Below are 6,963 nucleotides of genomic sequence, written 5' to 3'. Positions count from 1 at the left end.
TACTTTGTTGCGGTGTTTAAAGGAAAAATATAAAAACAGGTGATAAAAAAAATACTTGGGTGAATAAATAGAAGGACACATAACTCCAGAAATACAACTGCATTTTTACAGATGCAGTGCTGAGGTAGAAGATCATGGGGAATATTTGTGTACATGGTCTTTTTCAAGTCAAATCCCTTAAATAACCTGGAAATCATTCTAGCACACTTGAAAAGCAGGAGAAAAGGCATTATGAATGGAAAGAGGATAAGTTCTGAAAAGCATCTGATAGAAGTAATATTAGTCATATAATTATAATTACACCAAAACCCAAGATTGCTCATTAGTTTTCATTAACATTCGCTTAAAACTCTGCTTGGAAAGTGAACCTCCTAGTAAAAGAACCTTGAAGAAAGGAAGTACCAAAACCACTTACTTTAATTTCCCACCACTTAGAATCCACTTGCTTAAAAGCTCATTTTCCTCCAGGACACAGGGAGAGTAGTACACGTCACAGATATGCCCCATGAGATTGGAATGAAGTATTCTGCTGGAAACAGGCTCTCGTCACTCCCAATCTGCTCTTCAATCATTGGCTTAAACTACTACAAAATGTACCACTGCAGAGCAAATATGGAATGGTTAGTAAGCCTCATTTTCCAGGACCAGTCTAGTGCTCTCTGATCATAAATAAATGACTTAAATAAAAATCTAACTACTACAACCTTTTCATTGTGCCTACGCTCTTGTGCTCATTCTGGTTAGGACCCTCGCTCATAAATACTTTCACAAGACAGCTACGACTCCTGACATTCCCCACAGAGCTTAGCCTAGGGATCCATTAGTTCCCCTCCCACTTCAAGGACGCAGACATTTTTATGCATCATTGTTTGCTGTGTTCATTGACTTGTGACATTCAGGGACTGAAGGGAGCGAGAGGCTAAGGTCAGTAGAAAGACAGTGAGAGCTCTCCTGCCTTCATTAACCAGCTGGATGTCTAGGTGGAGAAAAGCAAGCCTGAGGCTGCACCACTCTCTCTGCAAAGCACCATCTCAGTGCAATTGCAGCTGCAGCTACACTAGCTCCCTCTGAGAGCAGGAGCACCAGCAATCAATTAAGGGCCATTACAGCATGAGTTAATACTGTGCTGAACATCACAATCAGAACATCATAAACCATACATGGAAAGATGAGATGTGCTTTTTATAACTCACCCAGCTGATGAATACAGGCCTTCAGATTTTGATTTTTTTTGGAAGATGGTACTTTTAGTTATGGAACTGCTCTGTGTCCTACAGATTCTCACAGAAAAAAGAAAAAAAGCTGTTTTATTGGTAGATTTCTTTTCTCCAGTAAAATAACAGACCTGAAGGTTTCCTGTGATGCCAGAAATATTCTTCTCTCCATCACATGCTAAATAATTTTCAGGTATCCAAGGCCTTGCTAGACTACTATGTTTCTGGTTTCATGCTGAAGGTGTTAGTCAGGTCCACAGCTCATCTAGTTACAGCCTTCCTGCACTGAAAAGAAAAACATACATATATATACCAGTCCCTCCTCACCACGATTTCATCGGCCTCCCACCTTCATCTTTAGACTTCTTCTTTGCTCAACTTTCCACATACATAAGCCATTCCATGCCTCAGATCATCCGTCTTGCCCTTCTCTGTGCCTCTTCTACTGCCTCCCATTAGGAGGGGATCCATCTTCCCACATAGCTAGCTCGTGGCAATGCCACAGATTTGCTCACTGGATAGAAGAGGGTTTTGCATTGTTCTCTCTCTATTTCCTAACAATCTCTAACATTTCTGCTGTTAATCAACACATTTTAAAAGAACAATACACAGTCACTTCCAAGACCTCTTTCCTATTTACTATTACTATGAAATATATCATGGTTCTCCATAAAGATATTTATTTTTCCCCAAATGCATTATTTTCCCAGGCCCAGTTCTAAAAACTCCCCACTTGCTGCTCTGCTTATACATGATCCTAGTTAACACTTATAATCATAACAGTGAACTACATTTATAGATAACTTTTCCATTAAGTATTTTTAAAAAGATAGAAGTTTGTCCAAGTATTATTTCCCACGGGATACAGTGGGAGACCTAGCAATATAAAGTATTCTGTCTTTATGGTAAAGAACAATGATCCAAAAACTTCAAAGAAACTAAGAAAAATGACATGAAATGAAAGCCAGATTTTTTTTCTCAGGCTCTGTCAATGGACTTGTGGCCACTGAAATGAGCTATTTTTCTCAGTTAACATCAGCTGCAGGGTATAGCTGCCTAGTGTTATGCTCAAAGTCTTGTTTAGGGATGAAGAGAAAGTATACTGAATGTATAGATAGACAGAGCCAAGAATTTCTTGTCAGTGTGACTGAAATCTGAAGAGTCTAATCAATATTAGCCCAGATGTAATTCTTATGGAAAAAGGAAGGCTAATAATACAGGTGTTGAAACTGGTATATGCCCATGTAGCTTCTATCCCTTTTCCTGTTGATAACACTCCAGCCTTCCCCACTTCGCTGGGTCCAAAGGTTGGCAGCTTCATTCTCTAGTGTTGACAGGGGTGTTGTGGTAAATTGTTCTGTTGCCAGAAGGAACATGATGTTCATGTTTATTGTTCCTTACTCCTCACTATGTCACATACTTCATGTGTAACTAGGCTAATAAAAATAACTGCCTGCTGAAAGAGGCCTGAGCCCAAATAACATAATTTTCAGTAAGAGCGAGTAGGGCCATTAACTTCAGTTTTCAGTGGATACTTGGCTAGACCATGGCCAGTGTGGGCTGATACGTTACTCTGTTTCCAGTGTCAGAAATACAGCACGGTTCTCTGAAAAGAACTGACAGAGGGATTCATTTTACTGACCAATTCAGTATGCAATGTGTGGTGGCTTTCTTTACTTTTGAAAGTGTGCCATTGCCCCTTGAGAGTGGCATTTTTCACTTTGTCATGTTAATCTTACCTCTAATAAAAAACCTAACAGGCTCTACTGCCCCATAAATGAGGTCCAGAGGGTGCGCTTTCTAAGCACAGCTTACGTGCACTCTCCCTGGAGTCAGAGAGCATCCAGTGAAGGACAAACTCAGGTGGCTGCCAATCTGAAGCACTAGATGACACGCTGTTTTCCAAGCTCAACCCCAGAGCCCGAAGCAGAACATACTATCATTTTATCACCTCCACAAGGTTTTGTGTTACCTTCTGATAAGTTACATACTGCTCTGCTAATGGGTCTGGAAGTTACATGCTGAACACTAGAAGATCAAAAGTCAGAAGAGTGAATTATATTCAATATAATTTCACATAGTCCAATTAAAAATATTTATATAGAGAGAGGCAAATAAAGTTGGTCAGAATATCTGCTTACTATGAATAAATAGTCTTTAATCACAGATGTTCAACAGCCTTCTGTGAAACCTGTCGTTTGAATGTATACTTAGTGGATATGTTCGGATGCAGGCACACATACCAATAAAAACATGCCTGCACAGCTTAGCATTGGCCAGTACTACATCTAGGCTTCTAAGGGACTGAAGCATCTTCTTTTTTCAAACAGGCTATGAGGACACAGAAGAATCTGCATTGTCAATACATATAAACAGCACATTTGATTTAATTTGGATGACTGCCCTTGCACAGCTTCATCCTGCCATGTTCCAGTGTCTAACCAGTTGATTCCTGAAACACTCCAGACTAAAACGGGGAGACAAATTTGGCTCCTAGCTGGGAAAGGTTGCTTATGTGTTATACCTTATACTCTTCACAGTACTGTTAGGTTTTGCTAACATAAATAATTCACTGCAATATTATTACTAATACAAGATCACATTAGCATGGAGTTCCAGCTTGTTCAACGCAAGCTCAACAGTAAACTAAAACTGTGAATTATTAAAAAAAATAATCAGGCAATATAGAGAAATCACATAACAATCACATAACACAGCAAGAATGCTTACTGATTGATAAAAAGGGATGAAAGCATGAGAAAATTCTGATTCCTCATCTAATGCAGCACCAAAATTGCTACATAAAGGTTAAAAGCAATCAATGAGTCATCTCTCTGAGACCAGAAGGAAGAGCCATGCATGAGGCCTGAGTGTGAGAAAGATATACCTATGGGTGAGAAAAACATGTTTACCAAAAGGATCACGAGATGCATAGATACCACGCAGGAGCACCTGTTGGCACACAGAAATTGCACAGCTACGTCCTTGAAAGCTGGTCAAGTGTGCACCTGCCAGCATTACTGCTGCACAGAACCTGGCCTCCAAAGGTATCTTGCAAATGATTATGTGACCATGGGGAACACAAGGCCCATAAGATTTTAATGTTAAACATATCAGCCATTTCATAGCAATTGAATCAAAGTGTACCAGTGTGACAGCAAGCGTGGGGCTGCTCTATGAGGGGAAAAAGGCTGAGAAAGGGTCAAAACATGGGCATTGCAAGGTGAACGGGGCCGTGGCAGTAGTGGTTCCTGCCAAGGAACCTCATGTGAGGTTCTGAGCAAATTCTACACAAAATGTAAATTCTTCTAATTTGAAACCATTGTATCATCATGACATAAGTAAAGCAGTATATATTTCAAGAAACAGCCAACCTGTGTTGTTGATTATACTGTTCCACCATTCACCATCCTTTTTGTTCCTGCAGTTGTACTTCTTCAGGTAGTAATAGTTCTTTCATACAGTATCTTCTTTGGTAAGAAATCTTGAAGCATCTTCAAAATATAACCTTCCTAAAGTAGGAAAGCACGAGATAGTCATGTAAAATAATTTAAATCACAGCTGAAGTTATATGTTTAGTCAGAATTATGTCAAAAGTAGAGAACACACCAGTGTAAATGTGGAATGAATGATAAAATCAATTTATCAGAATATTGTGCAGTAAAAAATGGGCATTCAAAGCAAAATGATGCAATTCTCTTATGCTATGGACAGATTTCTGAGATTTCAGAAAACATGAAGGGCTGATGGACTGGAAGGAAGATGACTAGCAATATTTAGCTGCACATTTAATTCTGAAAAATATTTTATTATTTTTACTTCTAAGTTTTATTATATTTGACTTCATTGCTATTATATAATAGGAAGGCTTCCAGCACTTTGCAAAGAAATAGTAATTGCTACTATTTATTGTAATCTCATTCTATAATTTTATGCTTTATGATGGATATGAAGAACAGAAAACTGTATATAGCTGAACAAAAATTTAGTATTATCATGCTCAGTGACTCAGTTAGGACCTGCTTTTCTTTTTAGCAAAAGGAACAGTCATTCATAATGCTGGGCACTAGAATTGTTCCTCTCATTTCTTCGGAAATACACTTTGTACTGCAAAAATAATTGACACTATTCCTTGCAGTTAGAAAGATTCTTTTAAGGATTCAAAAATATTCTGTAAGTACTAATTAATTACTTACTTTCTGTGCTAAATAGTATGCTGGCAAGGCTACTAAATTAAACAGATTTGATAGGAAGCATACGTTGATAGAAAACATAAATCAATGTCTTCTACTAGCATTCTATCAAATTGCAATGGCAGGCAGACATCAATAAGAAAAGATCACAAAAATCGAGTCTTGGGGGTGTCTTGGGGGTAATACCAATTCTGTTTCATATATAGTAAGGATCTAAATCCTTATTTAGAATTTGAGTAAGATCAGCCGATGAAACTATCACAAAATTTTCTGTTAGTAAAGGAAGAGCATAACAAATCAATTAAGAATAAATATTAGGTGATAACAAATATCTGAAGCTAGTAAAAAATGATAGAAAAAGTGTCCAGGCTCACTTTTTCTACAGTTTCAGAAATATTAATATGAAACATGGAAATGGAATATCATTCTTTACAAAAGCTGGTATGAAAAGTTGGTCTGAACACCCCCAGGCTGAGCCTCTCCCCTCGTAAGGATTCTCCTTCTTATCCATGATCTCCCTGAAATTAGGTCTGTCTTCATGAGTATGTTCAGTGCACAGTAAGGCAAGGTTAGCAGGATTAAGAATTCAGTGCTTTTTCTGTACGGTCTGAGAGGAGAGCCAAAATACCATGCAATGGTCTCCTATCTCCATACACAAAAACAATGCAGAGCCAAACTGATGGCTAACATATGCCTTAGATACCAATGAGAAACACACAGTGGCAAAGAAGGAAGGATTTTGATGCATAAAAATGTTGCTTGGGAACTCTCTGAACATAGCTCGTATATTTAGATAACACTTGGCAATTAGAATTTCACAAATGTTCCTTTCCACTGCTGTCAAAGTCCTACATGGTCCTGAGCAGGGGTCTCAAGTGAACTATAATCATTAAGTTGTCCATAGGAGACAAGTTGTCACTATACCAGAATATTAATGGTCTTTATGTAAGCAAATAACTTGGAGGTTGTTGAGAATCCCAAGGAAAAAGATTACAAAGGATTTCTGTGTATTGTTGGGTTCTACTGAATTGCCATGCAGTTTATCCTATGACAAAGTGCCAAACACTTCATTTATTTGCACAGTTTCTGCTAGATTTGAGATTGGATAAGATGAATTTAAGGAATCTTTCCATTACACCAAACATCCACCTAGGAAGTAATTGTTCTGTGAGAAAGCACAAAATTTTGTGCTATTTTGTGCTTCTGCTGTTAAAACAGGTATTAGCATTTTCTTGCCTCAGGCACATTCTTGTATTCCAAAAAATGTATCCTTTGTTTCTAAAGGACTATGACACTACACAAAGACTACAAGTCTGTGCTACAGAGGACTGTCCTACACAGGACTACTTTAAGTAAATCAAATAATAAAGTATGCAAATAATTTTCTCCCCACATATCTTCACCTTCAGATCTGAGAATTCCAATTAGTGTTTCATCCTCAGTGCATAATCAGGTACAATTCCTTATACAATATACACCATGAGCAGGAGCTTTTTAAAACACTATGCAGGAGGAGATTTAATTTAGAATGACTCATTTTGTCTGAGTGACTAATT

The sequence above is a fragment of the Nothoprocta perdicaria genome, unplaced genomic scaffold (genome assembly GCF_003342845.1).
Source record: "Nothoprocta perdicaria isolate Ctin4 unplaced genomic scaffold, notPer1 scaffold_35, whole genome shotgun sequence".
Lineage (NCBI taxonomy): Eukaryota > Metazoa > Chordata > Aves > Tinamiformes > Tinamidae > Nothoprocta > Nothoprocta perdicaria.
This window is presented reverse-complemented; position numbering follows the sequence as displayed.